Here is a 27,201-nt window from a genome sequence, read left to right as displayed (position 1 = left end):
TTGATGATGAACTTACACAAGGAAAACCAGTGGAATTGCCCAAAAGGCTGCTTTCTCAGATAAACTGTACTGTTACTAGAACGGAGATTTGATTTGAATGTAGACAAGACTTCACTGATAGCTCAGTCAGTAAAGAATCCACCTGCAATGCAGGAGACCCTGATTCAATTCCTGGGTTGGGAAGATCCGCTGGAGAAGGGATGGGCTACCCACCTGTATTCCCAGGCCTCCCTGGAGGCTCAGCTGGTGAAGAATCTGCCTGCAATACAGGAGACCTGGCTGCGATCCCTGGGTTGGGAAGATCCCCTGGAGAAGAGAAAGGCTACCCACTCCAGTATTCTGGCCTGGAGAATTCCATGGACTGTATAGTCCATGGGGTCACAAAGAGTCAGACACAACAGAGTGACTCTCACTTTCACAGACAAGACTGCATATTTTAAATTTATTTTTCAGTTGAAGTATAGTTGTTTTACAATGTGTTAACTTCTGCTGTATAGCAAAGTGATTCAGTTATACATATATAAACATTCTTTTTTTCTTATATTCATTTCCATTATGGTTTGTCATAGGGTATTGAATATAGTTCCCTGTGCTATACAGTAGGATCTTGTTACCTATTCTATATATAATAGTTTGCATCTGCTAACCCCAAAGACCTACTCTGTCATTCACAAATCAACCTGCTTTATGACTTGACTGTTTCCTTTCTTGCTCTCTTCAATATCTAACAAATGAGTGCATATTGTTAATCAGTTTCTATAGTGAACCACATGTAGCTGTTTCCCTTTCCAGACATTCCCTTCATTCTCCATGCCTTACACTTTGGGCATAAATGCTGAGTTGCATCTAACAAATGTTTAAGTGCCCCCATCAATAAGATGTGTTTGTCCCTCCAGGTGATTCTTATGCAACACACTTTTCCATGTAGGATGAGGTCTGAGTGACAGGCTACACTCCCTGGATAGACAGGTCTATTGACTTTCTATGGTGTCTTCATCTTGTATCTAAGATTCTGTGTGTGTAACTGCTGGATCAGCTAGCACTCAGCCACAGGATGGTGAACACAGCAGCTTGTGGCTACATCAGCCCTGGACAGGGTGTGTGGTGGCACCATACTGGTCACAGAGATGGACCTACTTGGGTCTCAGGGCTAATTCTGTCACTTCCTAGCTATGTAACTTTAGGCAAGTTTATAATTTGACAAATATTTATTGATCACATGCTCTATACCAAGCAGTTTTCTGATGACAACAGTACAACAGTGATCAAAACAGACAAGATCCTGGGCTGAATGGTATTTACTTCCAGGGAAAGGAGATAGACATAATGCAAGTAAACAACTAAATAAAGAAGATTATTTCAGATCCTAGTAGGGGCTGTTTTGTTTTTTAATAAGGTGATGTGATAGAGATTATGGTGAGGGAGGGGTAACTACTGAATTTAGATGTGGTCACAAGAAAGATCTAACTGAGAATCAGTATTTGAGGATGGTTGTAAGAAGCCTGCCAGGCACAGATCAAAGGTGGAGTGTTTGGGCTGGAGAAACAGTAATGCAAAGACAGAGGACCAGGAGGAAGACCAGGGCAGCTGGAGGGTGGTGGGTGAGGGGAGACTGTGGAGGATGAATTCAAGCAATAGACCCTATAAATCATGAAAAGATAGTGCACTTTATTCAGATGTGATAGGGAAGCCATAGACAAGGTTGAAGCAGAGGAGGGACCTGATCTGATTTTCATTAGAGAACTATTGCTCAGTACGCTGTGAGAAGAATTACTGGCAGAACAGAAAAGGAAGCAATGAACCCAGGCAGGCAGGCGTAACTAGAGTCCTTTCCTTCAGCTAAGGCATCACACCAAGAGCTGGGTCATTACTGGGTCATTACTGGACCCAGTAATTCTGACTGCATTCTACATTCAGCTGTGTTTGCATATCTAAAGCAATTAAGTTATTATTTACATATATGAGAATTATTTAATTTTGCCACACATTTGAAAATATAAGTTAGATTTGGATTTTTTACAAAGTCAACCCAAATACTTTGGAAAATGTATGTGTTTTACTCTCTGCCTTACTCTCACTTTGGGGAAAGTTACAGAGAAATTTGGAGTGGGAGGGACATCTTGTTTTTTTGGTAATGGACCAGCTATTTATAAATGACACTGGTGAGACAGGTACTAGGCTATTGCCTTGTGTGTTGTAGTAACAATCGTTCTATCAATTGGTACCTCTTTATCCAGTGTCTCCATCCTGTGCTAACAATAGTGGGAGATGCAAAGGAGAGACAAAGTAGTGTAATATACACCTGCTTGGGCTTCCCAGGTGGCATTAGTGGTAAAGAACCCACCTGCCAATGCAGGAGACACAGGTTTGATCCCTGGGTTGAGGGCATGGCAACCCACTCCAGTATTCTTGCAAGGAGACTCCCATGGACAGAGGAGCCTGGTGGGCTACAGTTCATGGGGTCACAAAGAGTCAAACACAACTGAGGCAAATTAGCACGCATGCACTGCTTACATGGAGCTCGCACTCTCACACAGAGCCAAGTTGCATTTGCTGAACAGGTAGCCCTACCTGGCCATGTATGCTGTGATCCAAAGAAGCGCTTCAGGTTGTGTCTGAGTAGAGCCAAGGAATGGCGGGACACCCCGGCCAGTGAACAGCTTGAGAAAAGAACAAGAAAAGAAGAAAGCAGGCAGTCTTTTCAAAGGGGTTGTGTAGACCAGAGCAGAGAATTCACAGGGACCACTGTGTTGTAAGAGAAGAGTGGGAAATGAATCAAGAAAAGAAAATTGCAACCAGATTGTAGAGAGGGCTTAATGCCTGGGCCAAGGAACATGGACTGTGTGCTGTTGGTATTGAGCAGCTATTGAAGGATTTTGAGCAAAGGAGTGACATGATGAAAAGGTATTTGGGAAGATTAATTTGACAGCTGCGAGTGAGGAGGGAGGTCAATCTAGAAGCAGCTGATATAGGTGATCTGCTATTGAGCCACATTTTGGTTTCCTTGGTTCTGAGTTTTCAAACTAAAATAACTTTACTAATAGGTCATAAAGCCCCCTCATTTTTGCTTGGACGTCTGCACTCTCTGATGATATGCTGATTTTATCCAGAAGTATGCTTTCTGGGTCATTAAAATGAATATTCCGCCTCTTGAAAAATTATTTGCCCTTTTCTCCATTCTCTTACAGATTAATAGTGACAAGCTAACTTAAGTGACAGGGAAATAGCGAAAAAGTAGGAAATAATGAAAACAAGCGAATGTTATGCTAAGGATATGTTTATTACTGTGGTTCTCATCATTATGAGTTAATTACAGGCTCTTAGCAAATATCCCATTGTGAACTCAGAGGTGCAATATGTTTTATTTGAAAAAGTGAAATAATGTTTTCCTTTCCAGTATTCAGTTGTATTTCCTGCTATTTTAAGACTACTCAGTGGTACCAATGTACTTTGACAACCAATTATCCCAGCATGCCTGTGCTATGTGTTTTAACTATAATGCTTCTTAAAAGCTTGAATTGCAAAAACAAAATTCTATCTTAATTGATCAGATGTGCATCGAGAGTTGTCTGAACACTATCTGTGTAATATCTGAATAACCCAGCTGACTTACAGGAGCAGACAGAAACACCTGTTGGAATAACACATGCTTTCTTCAAGGCTCATATTTTGCAATTTTTCCTCTAGATTTTCTTTTCTCCAACATCTTCACTCTTGAGGAAGGATGACATGTCATACCTGAATTCTGGCCATGCTAAGAATAAAATGTACCATCGTCCATCTCTAGGAGTTCATATCCTGATTTATCGAGGATAGTAGAGATCTGACTATCGCATTTACCAGTATTGCCAGTCTCCAGCTTTGCCCACATCATCTTATTCTGGCAAACTTGGTTCGAAGCATGGTGTGGTCTCCATTCTACAGGCAAAAGGCGGCTTTGCAGAGTAAGAATTCTCCATGTTAATGTTGCCCTAGCCTGTTAACTACAATTCAGTGTTGAAAAGCTGATGTCTGTGATTGATTCAGGCACAGGGTCATTGTTTAATTTACTTTGGTTTGATTTTTTTCCCTCACCCTCCCAACTGGCTTCTCTAGAGGAGGAAAGTCAGACAGTAGTTACTGCTTTGGAAAGAAAAGATAAGCTGAACACTTTGGAATGCATTTTTCTAACGCTCCTTCTCCAAGTGTTACATGACTGTATCAAATTTCTTTTAGACTTTGATAATGAGAAACAGACAATTCAGTAGAAAACACAATGGAGAGATTTGCAGTAATAGAGGATTTCAGAAATGCACATGGTTCTAAATGGCACTAAGATTATGTGCTTTAGAGTTCTGAATCTTTTATTTTTTCCATGTTTGAGTAGGCACTATGGTTGATTATCAGGTTGAGGAAGGGCAGAGGGCTTGCCTGCTCATTATAAATGTGCATGTGTGTAAAATTTTCACACATAATATAATATTTCAAAGTTATTTTTATGGAGACTCAGGGGTCTCAGAACTTAAACAAAACTGCTGATCATTGGCTCCAAGAAATACTTAGAAGGAATTATAGTTTTTGTTTTCTTTCTTTTTTTTTTTTAACATCCTATGGAGTCATTTGCAGACTTTTGGACTACGGATCACATAATGTTTATTTATTCAGCTGGCTTTGGAGATTTAAGCAATATTTAGAGACACACAAATCTTTGCCTTGCTTAATAAAAAGAATACTCAACAGTATAGGTACCACATTTTTATATACAAAATGTCCTTGCAAACAGAGGTTAATATTGACAAAAATGTAATTTTGAAATTAAAAATAAACAAAACAATCCCAAAAAAATTCATCCGGCATCATCTTTCTTAAGAAAATTTTAGCAAGCCTTAGGTCTCCCGTGCTATAATGCTTGAAAATACATTAGGTTTTCCAAGAATACTGTAAGCAATGCTTTCATTATTCTACTCTGATCAACTACAACAAACAAGGCCTGGGTCACCTTCTAAGAATAATCACTTACCAGAAGAAGTGTTATTTTGTTGGTATTATTAGTAAAGATTTATATCACAGAGTCAACTCATTCTTGTCTATGAGAGAAGGTGGAATAAATATTTCATACCTGTGGCTTTTGAGGAACATTCTGCCTTTCAATCCTGAGGCAGGCTTTCAACATAGATGCCAATCAGAAGTCTTTAACAGATGTAAAATGCATCTTGCCTTCTTGTCTTTGAAAAATATAAGGATCTCAAGATGCACCTGAAATATTCATTATGTGGACAATATTCCAAGGAGAGCTGGAACTTGCTGAGTGTTTCAGTCACTATTTATTTATTCAGTTTTTTTCTGTCTTTTTCCTGCATATTGCTAATACTTCCTAAGTCTATGACTTGTCAAAATGTCTTTCCTTTATAGTATACTTCCATGACTAAATTTATTGATAGCATTTAACATCACAAACAGTTTCATTTGGTTAGCTTAACAACAGTTTAATTGAAGAATGTATTTGTGCCATGAATCATTTCCTTTTACTTCTATTTCTCCTGTTTTCCTTTTTGCCTGCCTCCCCCTATCAGTTTAATAAAGCAGAGGCTTTATTGAGAAATCAACCTGTGAGTTTCTTTGTTAACATCTGATTTGTAGAGATGAATTTCATTGTCAGTAAGATGAAAAATTTGTACAGTTTTGTCAGTGGAATTTCTATATACGTTGCTACAGTAAAAGAGCTTAGAATCATAGAAAACCACAAACATACCATTTTGTCCTATACTGACTCCCCTTGTAGCTCAGTCAGTAAAGAATCTGCCTGCAGTGCAGGAGACCCAGGTTCGATCCCTGGGTTGGGAAGATCCCCTGGAGAAGGAAATGGCAACTCACTCCAGTATCCTTGCCTGGAAAATCTCATGGACAGAGGAGCCTGGTGGGCTGCAGTCCATGGACCGCAAAGAGTCGGACACAACTGAGCAGCTAACACTTATTTACTTACTATATTTCTTATGAAGTCCAGTAAAACATTTAAATTTACAGTATATCATTTCCATTTATCTGATGATGTACTAAAACATATTTTCAACTTCTCTTTTCCATTACCTTTTACCAATACCACTGTTTTCTTTTTATTTCAGTCCAAGCTTTTTTAAAACTTTATAAATGCCTTCCTTCAAGAAAAAATACTATACATACAAGTATATATTGGATTGGCCAAAATATTCATTCAGGCTTTTCCATAACATCCTACAGAAGATGTTATATGCCATATATATATGCCAAGCCTCCTTGTCGCAGTAAAAATGATGGCAAAATGAGTTTTTCAGAACTTATTATGTTCCAGGCATGGTAGTAGATAGCTTCCTTTTTACATGTTTTCTCAATTTAAATGGAATAAAAAATATGTGTTTTTTATTAATTGTTGCTTCATGATATTATATGTAAAACTGTACTGTGTTCTCTTTATTTTTGTTACTTGATGATTTTGATGACTGAACAGTCATATCCAGTTTGGATCAATAGATCTCTGCATCCAGAGGAATAAAATATATGGAAACATCAAATAGACTTATTTTGTTCGTAAAATAGTATATCCCATTAGAAGTAAAGATGATCTCAGGTGCCACTGAAGTTATCACTGGGAATAAGTAGAGGTACAATCAGTACAAATGTAAGCTCAGACATTAGGAAGAATTTCATGTGAATAATGTGTTTCAGAAATATAAAAAATGTTGACAAGTTTTTGAAATCTTTATAGAAAATTGTAAAATTGTATCTATGGGCTGATTTGTATATATTCTTGCCTATATGACTTTTTAAAATATACTACTGTAAGCCTAGTTTCATAATTTAGGAATCTGAAAAGAATGGACGTCAGAAAAAAATTAACAGTTCAGCTAAATATGTTAATTTAAGCAATGCAAAGATGAATTAGAGTGCTTCTATGACAGTGTTTGCTCCCTTATTTGATTCTTTTTAGCTGAACATTCATACTTCTTCAAAGAACTCTAAGCAGTGCATTTTTAACAAAATCAGAATGACTCTGTTACTTTCATGAAGATTTATTAATACTGACTACTAGATAAAAATGTCAAAGACAGTAAATATCATGCATAAAAAGCATAAAGAAATGCTACATTGGTTTGAGGACAAATAGGAAGTGTAATTTACAGTCTGAGTAGAAAATGAATTTCTAGTAATGTTAGGCAAAAAACAAATTATGGGCAAAAAAAGTGAAGGGTTCTCATGATACCTGGATAAAAAGGCAAAATTGAAACAAATTTGGATTCTCTGTGATATACAAACAAGGCTGACCCTGAGCAAGACTGTGAAGTGATTGCCTATTCTTGACATTGTGCCCTAGGTACCTAGCCCCCCAGAGCCTTTCTCCTGGATCCAGGCATCTCTGAGTACCTGGCCACAGACAAGAATTGTTATTTTAGGTTCCTTGTCACAAAACCTTTCCTTCCCTGACTTCCATTCTTTAATGGCGAACGTTCTCAAACCACTTTATCGTGCTTCTCTTAAGGATTTTTATATCCCATAAAAATGGTTTATATTTTACTTTTTACTTTCCAGTTGAAAAAGACCCCATGATATTTAATAAAAAATGCTTGAAGAAGAACAAAATACTAATTAAAGTATTACTAACACAGCAATTATACACCAAGCCAAGTAGTTAACAACTATAAAATCTAATAGTAATGTTACAGATACATTCATTCATATACATTTGTCTGCAAGCATTATCAATTCAAAGCAGCAATAATAACCATGTGCCCTTCCCCAGATTTCAGGAATTCTAACAATTTCCATGTGAATCTGAATAGCAGGAGCATTGCAAAGCTCCCAAGCATTGAATGGCTGTCAGATGTCTTTGTAGAATACGGATTTAGAGTTTTCAGTTAATTCTGGTAACATGCTAATATTAGTTTATGAATAGCACCTTCTAGCAACTCAGCAAATACTAGTGAGTATCCATTAACCTCTAGAAATTGCATATTATTCAACTGTAAGAGTCAAAGATGAGTTTTCTGTCCATCAGGCTGAACTTTGAAGTTCCACAGAAGTCCATAGGGCATGCTTTGAGCTGTAGGGACCCAGCACAGCTCACTGATAATGAGCTGATAGGGTCTGAGGCTGTTCCCAGATAGAAATTACATTTTCACCCTTGTTCTTTTGGGTGCTAATGACTATAAAGTTGAAAACCCCAGGCTACCAAGAAAAAAAGAAAGAGAGAGTTATATCTCAGTAAGTTGCAGAAATCTGTCTGACCTTGCAAAAAAGCACCTTTTAATCAGGCCCTTGTGTGTGCGTGTGTGCGTGCTAAGTCACTTCAGTCTTGTGAAATTCTTCGCAACCTTTTCAACTGTAAAACCCACCAGGCTCCTCTGTCCATGGAGATTCTCCAAGCAAGAATACTGGAGTGGGTTGCCATGCCCTCCTCCAGGGGATCTTCCCAACCCAGGGATTGAACCCAGGTCTCTCACATGGCAGGCAGATTCGTTACCAACTGAGCCACCACGGAACCCCACTATTCCAATGACTTTGCACAGATGGTTTGACATGTTCAGACAAGTAGATGTCATCAGAGCCCTAACTGAGTCATAGAATTGACTCGCTGCAGAGCAAGTGGCGGAAATCAGTGGAAGATGCTGTCCACTAATGTGCCATTGATAATTCAAAGTCATGGGGAAGAGGAGGAATATTGGAATATTGGGGAATCCTCAGTGCTCAGAAATCTCTTAAGTGGACCTTTCTGTGATTAAATGGCTCTCACCCACCTCAGTCAGTGGTTTCCAAAGGACATCCTCCATTTATCCAAGACTTTGAATGGTGGTGCTATAAGTGGTGCTTATAGATAAGAATGATTGCATCAACTTCACCTGAGCAATGAGGTGGACTCTTCTGTTTAGGTAGCTGCTTGGACCACGGGACTTAGATCTTACTAGCTATTGTGGGGAGTTAACTGTTATTCCGTTGATAAATACTTCAAGGAAAAGCTTTGCCCTGAACCATTTAGATGGTCTTTCCAGGGAAGCCAAGGACAGGTGGGAATGTGGTTACTGGTTATTTTCTCTTTTCTTCTTTCTTATTTTCTTTTGTGGCTCTCTTTGATGACACTGGTCATCCTGAAGGAGACGAGTGGACAGGAAGACATAAAATGCATTTTTCACCATGGGTTTTAGACACTAGGTTTTCTGATAAAAATTCTAGTCTGGTTGACCTCCAGTGCTCTTTGTGTTTGATCATGGACACCCTGACAATAGGGTCATCCACATGCCTACACAGAGGATGGTAAAAATGAGGGGTTGAAGCCTTGCTAAAGCACTTTCCTCATTGATAAAATTGGCAGTGACCTTAATCAGTGACTCTCTAAGCTTTTTAGCACTGACAGAAATAACTCCTTTTTTCCACTCTGTCTATTTCCATCAAACGCTTTTTTCCTCTGATCTTCAGATACAGTATGTGTCCCTGGGTTTGTTGAGCTTTAGAAATCTAGTCACTTCACTCTTCTTTCATTTGTATTATGATTCTTATCAAAATCCTCCCAAATACATCTTTAAGGAGACTTGATTGGAGAAACCTCAAAATTGTAGAGATATATGTATCTATAAACATAGAAATTCCTCAGTGTAAGGCCATTTTAGATGATCAGTTACCACTGTTCATAAACCTGAAAAGAATATAAATTGCTGTTATACACTATATCCATTTTCTGTAAATCTTGGTTACTTTCTAAATATTTCCAAGAAATACCACATTACCACATGCTGAAAATAGTTTTTGCAAGAGTGAAGTTAATAGTAAATGATTATTTTAATTCACTTACTATTTGGAAAACATGATGTTGATTGCATGGCTAAACTCAGTAGCCCTCTCAAGTAATTTCTTTCTATAAATTAACATGCTATTTCTCTCTTCTGTAATTTTCGAGAAATCAAGCTATAAACTATAGCTAGATCGCCCAAGTCAAGTCATTCTAGAAGTTTCTAACATGTTCATAGTTAACTATAAGGTGATCAGCTGTGTGCCAGTCTAATTCATAGTTAGGATGGACTGAACAATCAAACAAACTTCTTTATTTTGGGGGTGTTTATCTCCTATAGATACTGCCTTGGGTTGTTTTGTTGGCATAGAATTACACTTTAATGAAAGTCCTACAATTTTGAAAGAATGAGAAGTCACTGACAATGTATATTTACAACTGATAACTTTAGGAAGGATTATTGTTCTAATGATTTACTCTAACATATGACACCCAGGAAGGTTGGGTCCTGAATTATTGCTTAATATTAAAGATCTCTCAGATAGAGGGCTGCTTTTTAGAAAAGAGAAACATAGTTCACCAGGGACATTAAGTGCTATGAATTTTTAAGCAAATATTTAGTATATTCTCTAAAAGCATATAATTATAAGCAGTGAAGGACAGTTGTTATCATTATATCAGGGCTAAACAATTACAATCAAAAGCTATTGTGTTTACTTTGATATTGGCAGGCCTCTAAACTGATCATTCTTTATTATGGTGTTTGATTAATTAAAAATAACAAATTGAAAACTTTAATGGCAATCATAATTAATATTAAAATATATGTGTTCATATCCCCCAGAGGTTATAGCAACTACAAACAGTAAAATCTTCAAATGTCGTTGGCCAATGACATCTTTGGCCGTATGATGGTGCTGGCCATTAATTATAAAGACCCAATGATACTAATTGGGAATAATGAAAGAATCTTGATGAGAAAGAAAACTGACAGAGGTAACAGAATAGTACTCAAGGTTGCAAAAAGTTTTGTGCAGAGCTACAGACAAGAATTCTTGTCTCTGAAGAGGCAGCGTGGTGGTCTGGTACAGAAAGCATGTTTCTCAGAGTCAACCAAATTGGGCTCCCATTCCCCTCATCCAAGGTGACTTCCAAAATATCTAACTGCTGGTCTGTACACAGGCACAGATACAGATCCTGGCTGTAAAAATCCGTGCTAATGGTCATGTGTGATGGACAGATATCAGGTCAGCCCCACCATCCCACGAATTTGTCTGTCTTTGCATCTAAGTCAACAAACAAAAAACACTTTTCTACTAACTCTACTTGAATTTCAACAGATTCTTGATCACAGTCTCCTCATATACCTTTCCTCTCTTGTCTTTCCCCAGACTCTTCTGAGCCTCCTTCCTCCTCTCTGACCTGCTCCCTCGCTTGCTTTTCCCTTTCCCGTAACTGTGAGGCTGACCCCCGTCCCCCCCTCTTTATATTCCACACTTGCTCCCTTGGCCATCTCATCTGACTCCATAGCTTTAAAACCATCATGTCTCACAGACTCTAGCTTCTTTTGCCTTTGATCCTTGGACCAGATGGATTCTTCTGCTACAGATCCCCAAAGTAAAGTCTGCTTCTTATTATGGATTATTATGACCTTTTGTGTTGGTTTGTCCTGATAAACTGGGAACTTCATGGGGGCTGAGCTCCTGTTTTCCTTATTCAGTGTTGAGTCCCTGGGTCTAGCATAGAGCTGGGAAAATTGCAAGTGACTCAACTTCTAACCCACAAGTTGCACCTGAATTCCAAATCCTCTGAAACTGTTCTACAATGAAACTGAAATGTATTCATCGCCTCCCTCCCCTTTTCCACTGTGTTCAATGTTTGTACTTTGGTCACTTGTTGCGTTTACTTGCATCACCCTCTGCATCCCACCTACCATTTTTAAGAAATCATACTCTACATTCTCACCTGAAGTCCAACCTCGCCCATAAAGCTTCACCAGTCTCCTTGTTCAAAGTAACCCGCTTCCTGATCCCCATAATATTTGATCTACACCTCTTCCATGGCACTCACCAATTTGGGATGTTTATTACACTTTTTTACTTATCTAATTTCCTTAAGGAAAATGTAGTGCATTATACATTACCTGTCTCCTATACCACCTGGTACATGCAACGATACTTAGCAATCATTTGTTATATGAAGGATTAAGTGAATGTTATCATTTTATAATTAGGTAGAAAAATGCATCATAGTATAGTGAATATATATAGTTATAGTAAAATAAATACAGCAAAACAATTTTCACTGTAAAACAATTTTTCTATTTTGTACTGTTTCTCCAGGCTTGGACCACAACCAATAGCTTCACTTGACAACTCTAAAGCAGAAACTGCCACAAAATTGAGGGAGAAGACAGCTTTTTGGTAAGTTGCACGTACATTTTTAAATCTGATTGTAATCAAAAAGTCTCCATTTTGTTTCAAGCCCGATTTCATAATTTTTTTGATGTCCTACTATGTTTTCTTAGAGATTAAGGGAGTAGGTGGAAAGAAGTTTTCAAGAAAATGATTATTTCTTACAGACATTATTAGCATGAAACCTTTCAATTTTGACACAATGCTGAGGTGGTTGTATATGTTTCTGAAATGAGTTTATATCTTGTGTACATTTTATTGACTATAACATTCAGGAAAATGTGCAAGTTTTAATTGCACAGAGCTCCATTCATTTTCAGTGAGTGAGCACAGTTATGTAGCTGGGACCCAGTTAAGAAACAAAGTATTGCCAGTCCGCCTACTCGGTCTTCCAAGCACTGTGCCCCATCTAGTCCCACTCCCTCCCCCTCCCCCTTTTCCACCCCATCAATATCAGTTACAGCAATGACCTTCAAAACTACAAATTAGTTTCCCCTACTTTCAAGTTTTATGTGAATGGTGGGACTATCTTTTTAAATGGCTCTAAAGACAAACCTGGAAAAGTGAACAGGAAAACCAAGTGATGTTCTATTTATGTAACAGCTGTTTTGCCAGATAATTTGACAGCTAATTGCAGTCCTATTGCTTGTATTCTTAAACCCAGCAAATATCACCTGTTTTAATTGGAGGTCACTGCTGATTAAGCACTAGACTTGGATTTTTTTTCCCCCTCATTTTTGTGCTTAATGAATTATAGCCTGCCCAAGATCAGGAAAGGTATTCATCATGTCAAATGTTTATAGCAACTGTCTTTTATAATTAGAGCAAAAGACTTTCTTTTAGCATTGACTGATTAAATTGGTAATTAACATAAGATGAAAATTTTGCATGGTTTCTCAAAAAAAAACAAGAAAATAGATACGGGTACATGTAGATCAGGTAAGCCTTAATAGCACATTTGTTAGAGGCTTTATTGTATTTAGCATAGTAAATGAGTAAAGGGATCACATTTCTTTATTTCAAGATGAAACTGTCTTTCCAGCTATCTATTCCAGAGAAAGCCTTATTAAGAGCTTCCTAATTTCTGTTAATTTTTAGGCATCTTCCCAAGGAATAGCAATTAAGCCCTTACACTTCAAATGCTCACTTAATGATTCAGATAGTGTCTTATTGATCAAGTTCCTGGGGAGAAAGATATTAGAGTTTCTATTTATTCTCAATTTCTAAAATAATTGTTGCTGCCCAACTCCTTTTATACTATTATTAAATGTTATGACTTCTCACCCTACTTTATTAATTTTCATTTTGAGACAATTGGTGCCTTTCTTAAAAATAATTCCTTTCATCCAAATCATCTCTTTACATCTAGTGTAGTTAATGATCTGAAAATCACAGGGTAATATTTTATCTGATCTTGTCCATTATTATTCATCTATTACTCAGAGAAACTTCTTGACTTAGCTCCTAAATTTTAGGATACGATCCAGTTTAGAGACCCACAGGCTCCTCAATATATTGCATCACTCCAATACATTCCTGAACTTGTATTCAATCATCTTTAACTATGTGAATTTTATATACGAGGAAAACACTTAAAGTCATATTTCCTAATCAAGCTATATTTAAAACTACTCAGTGGGATTCTATTTATTGTAAAGAATATGATGTTTTAAAGCATTTACTGAATTGGAAGATTAAAATTCGTATTAAAACATATAATTCAACAATATTCCACTTCTTTCAAATATTGGAAATTACAAAATAGCTACTTGGGATTTATTCTATTCCATTATTAATATGTGTCAGTGTGAAAAACAAGGAGCTTTTCCTATAACAAACAGTGTCAACCCCTAATGACACCCTGCCCCTTACCCAACAGATAACCACTGTTCTAATTTCTACTACAGTGATTTGTTTTACTTATCCTTGCGCTTCATTTAAACAGAGCTCCTTAAATGCAATGTGTCCATTTTTACTTCTGGCTTTATTCATTCAATATAATGTTTTTGAGTCTCGTCCTATTCTTGAGTACAACAGAAATTAACCTTGAAACAAATCAACATTGCTTCAGAGTCTGTGCTCCACTTTAACTCAAACCAGAAATATATGAATGTTGCAATTGTCCCAAATCTTCATCAGCATTTGATGTTACTACTCTCCTGGGTTTTAGCTTTTCTTATGACTTCTCTGTGGCTTTAACTGGCATTACCCTTATGATTGATTCAAGCATATTTTCTTGTGCCATCCACATATCTCCTTTTTTTAAAGGTGTCGATTTAAGTTGTTTGCCCTTTAAGTGTGTTTGCCTGATTTGTGGGAGCTTTCTTTCAAAATATATTTTGGATATAAGATCTTTGTCAGATTTTATGGCTTATGAATATTTTAATTTAGTCTGTGGTTTATGTTAACAACGTCTTTTGTTAAACCAGTGCTTTTATTTTGATGAACTCTAATTGGTTGATTTTTCTTTTATGATTAGTGTTTTCACTGTCCTCTCTCTGAGAAATATTTGCCAACAACAAGTATGAAAACTTCTATAGTTTTAATTTTTGCATTTGCCTCTATTATAATCTGGAATGAAATTTTGTATATGGTTTGATGTCAGGATTGAGATGCATTTTCTTCACATTTTATGCAATTATTCTACCACAATTTAGTGAAAAATGATTTCTTTCCAAGTTGAGTTGCTTTAGCATATTAGTAAAAATGATTGCTCTTGTAGATCTATTCCTGAACTGCTTTTTTTCTATTTCATGAATCTATTTGATTATCCCTGTACCAGTACCAGTCTAGCCTGGCTATGGTAGTCTTGAAATCAGATAATGTAAATCCTTGATCTGTGTTCTTTTTCATTATTGTTTTAGCTAGTTCAGATCCTTTACATTTCCATACATATTTTAGAATTCACTAGTCAGTTTCTACCAAAAAAAAAAAAAATCCTGTTGGGAATGAGATGGCACTGAGTTTGTAGTTGAATTTGAAGGAAAATGACTGTTTTAACAATTTTGAGTCTTCCAGTCCATGAACATGGGAGCTTTCTCCTTTCATTTAGATTTTTTGTTTCCATATTTTATCCTTTTCAGTGTATAGCTTTTGTACATCAGTTAAGCTTTTTCTGAAATATTTTATCTTTTTATGCTATTATAAAATGAATGAAAATTTGTCCATTTCCATTTCATAGTTTGCTGCCATTAGTAGGAATGCAACAGATTTTTAAAACATTGACCATGTATCCTTCAATCATTCAGATATACTTACTACTTCTAGGACTTTTTTTCTTTCCATAGGTTCCCTTGAATTTTTATGCAAATGGTAATTTTTGTCTATGAATATAGAATTTCACTTCATCTTTTCCCATTTTTATGCCTTTTCTGTATTTCTCTTTCCTATTGTACAAACTTGGACTACATGATCAATGTGGAATAGAAATGGTGGGAACAGATATTTTGCTTTGTTCCTAATCTCAGAAGAAAGTGTTCACTGTTTTATCATTAAATTTATGTTAACTATAGGTGTTTTGTAGATGTCTTTTCTAACTAAGGAAGTTCTGTCTATTCCTGGTTTAAGTGGGTTTTTGTTTTTTTCTTTAATAATGAATAGGTGTTGAATTTTGTCAAAAGCTTTTCTTCCTGCCCATGTTGAAATGATTATATGATCTTTCTTCCTTTTCTGATAATTTGAGGGATTAAGTTGATCTTTTAGTGCTAAACCTATCTTTCATTCCTGGGATAAATCCCCATTTGGTTGTAATGTATGACCATTTTATGTAATCCTGGATTTGACTTGATAATATTTTCTTAATGAAACTTACTTAAGTCTATATTCTGGAGTAACACTGGTCTCTGACTTTCTTTTCTTAAAATTTTTCTGTCAGGTTTTTATTATCAGGATATTGCTGGCATCTTTAAATGAGCTGGAAAGTGTTTGAGTATTTCTTCCTCCTTTCTTTTCTTAAATAACTGTGTAGATTTATGTATCTATAAACTTTTGATAGAATTCACTAGAGACTCCATCTTTGCTTGGGCTATTCTTGGTTGGGAGTTTTTAATTACAAATTCAATTTTTTAAGAGAGTTATTCACATTTTTTTTTTCATTTTTTCCTATGTTAATTCTAGTAAATTGAACTCTTCAACATTTTTACTTCATCTGAGTTGGCAAGCATTTTCCCACAAATGTTCATAATGTTCCTTTATTATCCTTTAAATTTCTGTATCAACTATGGTCATATCCCCTCTGTCAATCCTTATATTGGCAATTTGTGTTTTTAATTTTTTTTCTTGATCATTTTTGCTGAGGTTCACTACTTTTATTAGTCTTTTCATAGTACTAACTTTTGAACTGCCTTTTTTCCTGTATTTTTTTATCTGTTTCTAATTTGAATTTTGCTCTTATTTTTCACTATTTCTTCTTTCTTCAGTTTTAATTTGATCTTCTTTTTTAAAACACTTAAGGCAGTAACATAGATTATTAACTTTAAAATGTTCTTCTTTTCCAAGTATTTTTAATACTACAAATTTCCTTTGAATCACTGCTTTAGCTGCATTTCTCAAAATTTCATTCACATTTTCATTGTAATTTACCTGAAAATATTTTCTAGTTTACTTGAAAATAAATTATGATTTGTTCTTTTACATTGAATTATTTAAAGGTGTAGGCATATGCTGATTTTTCTAAATCTCTTTTTATTTTTGATTTCTAATTTAACTCTACTGTCATTAGAGACATATTTTGTGAGATTTCTATTTTTTGAAATTTATTGAGACATTTTATTTTTTAGTCCAGCATCAGCAGATCTATCTTGGTGAATGTTCCAAATGCTTTGGAAAGAAATGTATACTGTGAAATTATTGGATGTGGTATTATACAAATATTAATTTATTCAATTTGGTTAATCATGTCATTGAAACTTTATCCTAACAATTTTTTATCTACGAATTTTACAAAATACTGAAAGAGAGGTATTAAAAGTCTCAAGCTATATGTGGATGTATCACATTCATTTGTTCTGTCAATATTTGCTTTATGCATTTTTCAATTTATGTTGTTAGGTAAGTACATACCTATATACCTGTGTTAGAGTTAATATAAATTCCTAATGAAATAACCACTTTATCATTGTGAAATATTCCTCTTTTAATCTAGCAAGAATCCTTGTCTTCATATCTGCCTTGTCTGATATTAACGGCATCACATGACCCAACTTTCACCTATTGTTTTCATGGTATATCATTTTCTAGTCTTTTGCTTTCAGTATGCCTGTATTTCATGATGAAGGTGAATTTCTTGAGACAGTGTGTATTTAGTTCTTCATTTTTTTCCGGTCTTCCTTACAATCAGAATTTTTAGCTCATTGCATTGAATAGAATTAATATTGCAGTTGAAGTCTGTAAGTTTGCTATTTATTGGATTTGATTTGATTCCTCTATTTTCCCTTTCCTGCTTTGTTTTGGGGTTCATCAAATTTGGTTTCAATATACATGCTAATTCTTCCATTAAGTCTCTTTAGTTGTACCTAATGTAATGGTTACAGTATGAATTCTTATCACAATTTACTATGTGTCCCATAATATTTTAAAACCATATATGAGTATAAATTATATTTGTTCCCTCTTTCCTGTGCTAATTTTATCATACATTTTAATTCTATACACACTAGGACACTGAAATATTATAGTATTATGTTTCTTTAAACAGTCATTTAAAAAAAAGTATATTAGTTTGCCACTATTGCTGTAACAGAGTACTTGCTGAGTGGATTGTGTGTATGCTAAGTCTCTTCAGTCATGGCAGACTCTGTGCAACCCTATGAATTGAAGTCCACCAGGCTCCTCTGTCCATGGAATTCTCCAGACAAGAATACTGGAGTGGGTTGCCATGCATTCCTCCAGGAGATCTTCCCAACCCAGGGATTAAACCTGCATCTCTTATGTCTCCTCTATTGATAGACAGGGTCTTTAAGGTGGGTTCTTTACAACTAGCGCCACCTAAGAAACCCGCTGAGTGGCTTAATAAATGGAAATTTATTTTCTCACAGTTCTAGAGATCTGAAGTCCCAGATCAAGATGTCAGCAAGTTATGCCCCCTCTGTAGTAGATGCTAAAGAAAGCTCTGACTTGGGCCTGTCTCCTAACTTCTCATGGTTCCTTGGCTTCTGACAACATAACTCCAGTTTTCATATAGCATTCTTCCTGTATACATGTCTCTGTTTCCAAATATCCCCTTTTTATAAGGACAGTGAGCATATTCAATTAGGATCCACCAGATGATCTCATCTTAACATGATGGCATCTGCATAGAAACTGTTTGCAAATAAGGTCACATCCACAGGTCCTGAGGATTAGGACTTGACCTTATGAATTTTGGAGAAGGAAATAGCAATCCACTTCAATATTCTTGCCTAGAGAATCCCCGTGGACAGAGGAGCCTGGTTCTACAGTTCATGGGGTCACAAAGCGTCGGACACGACTGAGTAACTGAATGAACATATGAATTTTGGGAGACACAATTCAACCCATAATATTAAGAAGAGAGGGGGAGGAGTTTATATATATCCCTGTATATTTACAATTTCCCATGTTCTTCTTTCCTTCCCATAGATCAAGTTTCCATCTGGTATCATTTCCCTTCAGCCTGAAGATATTTTTGTAGCATTTCTGGCAGTGCAGGTTTGCTAGTGACAAATTTTCTCAGGTTTCATTCATCTGAAATTTTTACTCTAAGTCTATTTAAAGGATATTTTATACTGGACACAGAAGTCTGGCTTGATAAATTTGTTTGCCTATCACTTTGAAAGTGCCACTTAATTGTCTCCTGGCCTCCATTGTTTCTGACGGGAAGTAAGCCATCATTCGTATTGTTATTCTTTCATATCAAGATGTCAGCTTAACACTCTTTATATCTCAAGCCATGTAATTCTTTGCTGTGAGTGACTTTCCTGTGCATCATAGCATGTTTGGCAGCACCTTTGGCTTCTACCAACTAGTTGCCTTCGGCACCCCACACCTACCTCCACTGTGAAAATCAAAAGTGTCTCCAGTTGTCTCAGATATTCTGTTCAGTTTTATCATTGCTAATGGTGGGAGAACCTGGATATTTCCAGTTATTTCCTTGGCCATGTGTGAAAGATGTTCTGATTTGCCTTAATGTTTAATGACAGACAAAATAATTGCAATGAATCTATGTTTTCATTTTTGGTATTAATAGAATTGAAGGACATGCCATCATCTTCAAGCTAGATAAATAAAATATACCCCAGTCTCTTATGAAGTGAACACATCTCCTGGTTTCTCTAGCATAGTGCCAGTTAATACCTATTATTGATAGCTTCTCATTTTGCTTCAAAAACCTTCTAGTTTTTACACAACATCATAAATCAACTACATGTCAATTAATAAAAAATTATAGTTTTGGAAATAATTTGCCTGGCTGCCCTATTTATGCATATTAATAATAATGATTTTTGGTGGAAGAGTCCTATATAATCCAATGTAATCATTATATGATAATTTTTAGCATTAATTTTGCACTTTCCAAACTTAATATCTTTATTTCTTTTCAGTAATAGCATTTTATTTTACCAGTATGTAAGTCTGCATACAACCAACCTCTACATTTGCTTGTGCTAAGTTTAAATGTGGTCAAAATGTGATTTAAGAAATAAGCTGCATAACACAGAATAGACTTTTACTAGGATATTTCTCATATAGGAAAAAATATATCCTATTTACTCACAGATTTCTCTTTGCTTAAAAGATTTTTTTTTTTTTAATTATCAAGACACAGCAAATTGTTCTCGTGGTTGACTGAATTAACTCCATGGACTCTGTGACCAGAGTCCTTGCTCGCTACAAGTGTGGTGATGGACGGAGGCATTGATGTATGATTGGGAGGAGGAGTTAAGACATGTTCTTAGGTCTCAAAGCTTTCTTAGTTCCTCTGACAGCCATGCACATTTTAGCTATCATGACCTTCCAAAAAACACCCTTTAGAAAAAACTATTTATGCAGAGAAAAATGTCCTATATTTCCTTACATTTGGAAAAGCGTGAGTTCTTTAAGGAAAACAGTATTTGAGAGTATATGTTGTATCTCTGGCCATCAATATGACTCTGCTAGTTTAAGGGCATTGTGTTCTCTGAATATTATTTCAGGCCATGTAGTCAATGCCTTGGTCACTTAGTAAACATAATGTAAGGCAGATCCACTTGTTTATTATTTATTTCCTTTGAATGTATACCTAGTTAATACAAACTGACAACTTGAATACTCAGTTATTTTTCAGTCAGCCAGTGGTATATCATGTTGAAGACAGTAATGTGTTGAACTTTCAAGTCTTATGCAAATACGTTGTATTTCCATCTATCTCCTGTCCAACAATTTATTATTTTTAGGTTTTCATACTGAAAATTATTCATAACCTACTTAATGTCAGACTTGTGCCTACAATGAAATACAGAGAATACCTTTCATTAAGTAGAAGGTTTTCTTTTATGATAGTCCTTATAGAAGATTCAGATTCTTAGTCAGAGGTACTCATTTTGAGAGAATAGCAGCTTGGGGGCTGTAATGCGTATCTTCTGTTTTAAAACATCCCAAAGAATGCTGTTAGCTCTAAGTTTCTATACCTAGTATCTTCTAAATCAGATCAGACCATTTTTATATAACGGTTGCAAATGTGGTTTTTTTTTTTTTGAATGTTAAATCTGCTTCTATTTTTCAATCAATTTAAAATGTGTAGAAAAAAAAGTGTTCTGATTGTATATTATCCAATTTTCATCAGCTGCCGGAAGGAAATGCTGTGAAAATCTGTGATTTAAAACCCTTAAAACTTCTGCTTGAAATGCATGTTTTGTTAACAACATTAGAGATGCAAAGTATCTTAAACAGAATTTTTATGTCTTTATTAATAGCATTTAAAAGTTTTAGGATTTCAGATATTCCTAGATGTGATTGTCCTTGATTTACAAGGACATGTATTTTGACCTTTCTATTTCTCCTTTTGGAAATCATTGGAACTGTGAAGGAAAATGGTAAAAGAAAGAAAAAGAATTGCACTATTAGAAAAACTACTATCCTTTCTAAGATTTAATGGAAAAACATATTTTACATAGGATATATAAATGACCATGCTGCTGCTGCTGCTGCTGCTAAGTCGCTTCAGTCGTGTCCGACTCTGTGCGACCCCATAGACGGCAGCCCACCAGGCTCCGACGTCCCTGGGATTCTACAGGCAAGAATATTGGAGTTGGGTTGCCATTTCCTTCTCCAGTGCATGAAAGGGTAAAGTGAAAGTGAAGTCGCTCAGTCGTGTCCGACTCTTAGCGACCCCGTGGACTGTAGCCTACTAGGCTCCTCCGTCCATGGGATTTTCCAGGCAAGAGTCCTGGAGTGGGGTGCCATTGCCTTCTCCGATAAATGACCGTAAATAACAATAAATACTCAAAACCCACTGTGTATAAATCACTTGCCTGTGAGCTGCATAAAATACAAAGATCTTGTCTTCCATGAGTTTGTAATCTAGTTAAATAAATAAAAATAGAGCATGCCAGAGGAGTAGTAGACTTAAGTGGTATAGGGATTTAGAAGAGCATAAATTGTTTTTCCTTCCTCTAAGACATCATGGCTGAAGTGGGATTTGAGTTAAGGAATGGAAGTAATGCCTAATAATTCATGATGAAAATACCATTGAATACTAACAAATTTAAATGCAACATGTTTTTATTAAACCTCAGCAACCTATATTGAATATGAAAAAATAGTGAAAATATGATATCAGCTAGTTAGAACAGATGATTTTCTTTTTTATAGCTTTCTTTGGTTTCAAACTAATTGATAAAAACAGAAGTTCTGAAACTTTGCGTTAATTTGTATTTTATTTAGTTTTTCATTTTTGGTTTTACCTGGGCTTCCCTGGTGGCTCAGAGGTAAAGAATCTGCCTGCAATGCAGGAGCCACAGGAAGACACAGGTTGGATCCCTGAGTCGGAAAGATCCCCTGGAGAAGAGCATGGCAACCGACTCTAGTATACTTGCCTGGAGAATCCCGTGGACAGAGGAGCTTCGCAGGCTAGTCCATGGGGCGGCAAAGAGTTGGACACAACTGGGGCACCTTAGCACACACATCAGTCAGTGTTTATGTTCACCCAGAAGTAAGAACTTGCCCCAAAAATGTGATATATATATATATGTGTGTGTATATATATATATATATATATATACACATACACACACACACACACACACACACACAGAAATGTATTTTCTCAATTAAAACAATCCAAAGATTATGACAACTCCATAATAGTCATTAGCGGTTTTCCTCATCATTCACTATTCTACCCCTGTGGTGTTCGATCAGGTCCAATAGAGCTGCTGGAGTTCCTATCATCATTTCTCTCTTCCAGGCCTACAGAGAGTGGAAAGGATTAATAAAAGATGCCAACCCTTCCTTTAAAGAGGCTTCAAGGAAGCATCACACTTTGCTTTGCTTATATATCAATGGCCAAAATGTAGTCAAATAAGCAAATCTACTGTAAAGAATTTAGGAAATGCAGTTAACATGACTACCTAGACTAAAGTTAGGGATTATTTTTGTTATGTGATTGTTATAGAGAGGAAGGAGACATCAAAGACTAGGATCGGCAAATATAAGTTTCTATCATTCCTACTAAATATTTTTTCATGTCCATGGTGCAAAATTGTGATATTACTAAGTTGAAATGAGCCTGGCTAACATCACATCCTTACATAAGGGATATTGTTTACTGTGCTGATATTCTAGGCACTCCCCATGCTGGTTGCCAGTTATATGAAGATCATGAAAAACTTCATCAAAAATGTCTAAACCTAGAATGAGAGTGATGAATCTCTGGCTGTGTGGTTAATATTTGCAAGCATGTGTGTGTGTCATCATATTGGATGGATGGATGGATAGATAGATGGCAATGTGTACAGGTAACAGGTTGTGTAGGTGGACAGAACACTAAAAGGAGGGAAGAAACTAATGGGGCTGGAGAGACATGGGGAGAAGAGGAGAGGAACAAAACTAAACTAATGAATTGAAGAAAATTCTTAGCCATGTTCTAAGGATAGTCTGGGTTTTCCTGGTGGCTCTGCAGTAAAGAATCCACCTGCCAATGCAGGAGATGTGGGTTCAATCAATGGGTCGGGGAGATCCCCCAGAGAAGAAAATGGCTACCCACTCTAGTATTCTTGCCTAGAGAATTCCATGGACAGAGGAGCCTAGCAGACTATAGTCTATAGGGTTGCAAAGAGTCGGACACAACTTAGTGACTAAATAGCAACAAGGTAGTCTAGTCTACCCAAAATGTACATCTGTCTGTATTGACACATTCTGTGGATCATCTTCTTTGTGCTTCAGGACTTTCTGCTCTGGGGTGCTGTTTTAAGATCCTTATTATTATTTGCAGATGATTCTTTATTTCCACATTTATAAATGTGAGGAGTGTACTTCAATTATAGTCCTGAGGAAGCTTTTTTCTTCTATGTTGATATCCTGATGTATTTCTTAATGAGGGAGTAGCTCTATCCACGTATCTCTTCTGAGTGTGTCCTCCTCTGAGTCTGCCTTCTAAGTCACCTCCAGTGTTGCCTCTGTCATCTGCAGGCTCTTTCCCATCATGTAGAAGTTTACTGCCTTGGCACAGTTAACAGTCAGCTCCTCACATAATCTTAGATGAAAACAGGACAGGTGTATTGGGAAGCTTTGTGATACTGTGTATGTTATCCCATTAAACATCTCTCTGCACTCAAGACATTGTTTCACTATGACATGTTCAGAAATATTTGGGCCAAGCTACAGAAATCAACACTGCTTAGTGACTTAAATTCAAAAAACAACATTCAGTACAATTTGAACAATGAGCCCCTGTCTTGGTACATCGCAGGCAAAAAAGAAAGAAAGAAAAAAAAAGATCCCCAGGGAATTTTCAGGTGAAAGAGATTACCTCCAACCACATTAAAATTGCTTACAATGACTCTCTTCACTGAGTTAGAGGAATGTAAATTCCCTGTTTCTCCCAGCAATATGACAGTCTCCTAAAAATTAGATAGAATCAAAAGAAGGTAGAGCAGTAGTAAAGAAAATCTGCTGCCAACTTAAAAAACAAGATGCTGAGTGACCGAAACAGCTTGTAATCTATTCTCATGGGAACACATTTGTAATAATATCTGCAGTACCATTTACACTTGTGAAGACATTATTTTTACATTTCAGTGTATAGCAATAACAATAGTTAAGAAGATACACTTTGATTTTTCTTTAAAATATCTATGCTCACCTAAGGGCTTCCCAGGTGGCTGGGTGGTAAAGAATCTGCCTGCCAGTACAGAAGATGTGGATTTGATCCCTAGGTCAGGAAGATCCCCTGGAGGAGGAAATGGCAACACACTCCAGTATTCTTGCCTGGGAAATCCCATGGACAGAGGAGCCTTGTGGGCCACAGTCCATGGGCTCGCAGAAGAGTCAGACTTGACTTACGAAGTAAACAACAACACGCTCCTCTAATTCATTTGGCATCAGAGATCACTGTGTAGAAACTCAGATGTGATTCTGGTGATATTTAGCAGAGGCCTTATAGTTTTAATCCCTCTTATAAAATTAGTAGACACACTTGTGGCACTTGGTTGATTGCACATTCCAAAGTAATCTGTCAATTATTGGCACCTGCAGCGTGCCTTCATGCACATTCTAAAGTTAAGGGGAAAAAATATGTTTTTTTTTCATGTTCAGATTGGTTTTTAAAAATAAAATAGGTGAACTGCTTTTTAGTGTGTCTAAGTTAATTTTTCAAATTCAACTCTTGCATAGTCAATGGGGAGGGGATAAATAGGATGGGATTTTCATTTGCATTGCCCTTCCTCTTCTCTGAAATAATTTATTATAATTTTCATGAGACTTGATAATATTATTCATTCACTTCATAATTGAAACATTAAACGCTGCCTCCTGTTGATTCCTGACCTATACCAGCCAAAGGCACCTTCCTCTCCTGCTCTCCTTTCTGACAAAGGAAGTTAGCAGGTTTGATATGCAAGTGTAACCCACACTGATGATTCTGGACTCATTTGTTTATAAAACGGAGGTGAAGTTCCTGGCTTCTTAGAAATAGGTGGTAGATCGATTGAAATGATTTAAAATTTCAAATTTTACACAAATATTAAAAATTGTTACAGAAAATGTGTGTACAAACAACAAAAGACATTGGATAATTAAAATGTGATCATAATTTTATCAGTAAAATTTATCGTTCTGATTGGCATGAAAGAGTATTTAAAAATAAACAGTGACAACTTCCCGTACTCAAGTTTAATATCCAGTTTGTAATAAGGAGTGAAAAAGGGAGAAACAAAAGGAATGATACAAGGTCATTGAATGTCAGGGACATCGTCAGCAACTAGAGCAGTGCCTGGTACTTAGTAGGTGCTAAGTAAAATGTATTTAGTGAGATCTACTTCTAGACTTTGAAAGCAGATTATGAAAAAAAATTTCTCTTACTTTAGTAAAGTTCTGTGGGGTCACACAGAGTCAGACACGACTGACGTGACTTAGCAGCAGCAGCAGCATGTAAACTCAGAAAAGAGTTCTAGTTTGCCTGGTAAAATGACAAGCTCTGTATTTTTGGACAAAATTAGTAAAATCTATAAAGCATCGCACACATCTCCTACTATGGACAAATTCCAGTGCCAGACTAAATGAGATTATAAAGACTAGAGTCAGGTCAATACCTCTGTCCCTAAAATATAAGACATATTTTATTTCGTCTTATCGTTCTGTTGTTTTATTCAGGCTAAGTTGGGTTGTAATGAGAATAACTCATTGACCTGAAGTGAAAAGTGAAAGCCACTCAGCTGAGTCCAGCTCTTTGCGAACCCATGGACTGTAGCCTGCCAGCTTCCTCTATCCATGGAATTCTCCAGACCAGAACACTGGAGTGGGTAGCCGTTCTCTTCTCCAGGGGATCTTCCCAACCCGGGGATCGAACCCAGATTTCCTGCATTGCAAGCAGATTCTTTACCCTCTGAGCCACCAAGGAAGCCCAAGAATACTGGAGTGGGTAGCCTATCCCTTCTCCAGCGGATCTTCCCAACTCAGGAATCCAACCGGCGTTTCCTGCATTGCAGGTGGATTCTTTACCAGCTGAGCTACCGGGGAAGTAGTATATGATAAAAATCACCTTGAACTAGAAGTTAGGATTCTAGGGGAAACCCTATGTGTATAAGTTCTCATCCATACTCTTCCAGCTTAGGGACAATCTGACTACTTCTGCTCCACATTCCCAGCAGTTGCTATTTCCTGACCACTGCTTTAAAAAGGTAACACAATTTAGAATATTGTTTTGGGAAATGAAAGCTAAAAACTTATTCATAGAGGCAGGTGTAATGATTCAACTGGTTATGTTATTTCTCAATAGTTTTCCAAATTGGACACCAGTAAGATCAAGGAGACTTAGTGGAAGTAATTAACAGAGGAAAGTTAAGGGAAAGGGGTATTTTAACAGACTAAGTTTAAACATGTTAGTTCAGAAGGCAGTCAAGAGGGACACAAATAAATATATCACTCCAGGGAAAAGTAAGATTGGAAACCAGAAAAAGAGGGTGATATTATTGATCACATACTATGTATGAAGCATCATTCTAGGTCCTGAAATATATCCACTTGGTCTTACATTTTTACTTTTCTTATTAGCATTAGTAGCACATACGAAGATGGCCCCAAGTCAATGAAACAGAACAACACTGTGTATCCTGGAAACTCTTAGAGCTACAGTCCAGACAATGCCAAAAACTTACTATCAGATGTCCACCTTTGGACTGCTTAGGTTTTCTAACTTTGGCAGCCAAATGAAGTGCTTGCAGGAACTGTAACATATAAACCAAATGACCAATATATTTCTCTCCTTGACGGGCATCTGGACCATAAAATTAGCCTCATTTTTTAGCTTCAGGCTCTTGATATTCTTCCCAATTAAAATGATTATCTTTCAAATGATTCCTCACATTCATGTAACTTCTATGATTCTGTAGACTTTTGCTT

The 27,201-nt window shown here is 36.4% G+C and overlaps 1 protein-coding gene across 1 annotated transcript in view; it reads left to right on the top strand.

Annotated features, from left to right (window-relative positions):
* TENM3 (teneurin transmembrane protein 3) overlaps positions 1 to 27,201 on the top strand; it is a 1,016,736-nt gene that overhangs the window by 131,397 nt on the left and 858,138 nt on the right. The window contains exon 3 of the mRNA XM_081521959.1: positions 12,076 to 12,156. The gene's annotated coding sequence lies outside the window, so the exon portion shown is untranslated. The remainder of the gene's footprint in view (positions 1 to 12,075; positions 12,157 to 27,201) is intronic.

Source organism: Giraffa tippelskirchi, chromosome 8 (assembly GCF_054371585.1).
Source record: "Giraffa tippelskirchi isolate mGirTip1 chromosome 8, T2T-mGirTip1v1.2.pri, whole genome shotgun sequence".
NCBI lineage: Eukaryota > Metazoa > Chordata > Mammalia > Artiodactyla > Giraffidae > Giraffa > Giraffa tippelskirchi.
The sequence above is the reverse complement of the archived record's forward strand: the minus strand, read 5'-3'. Positions and strand labels throughout refer to the sequence as shown.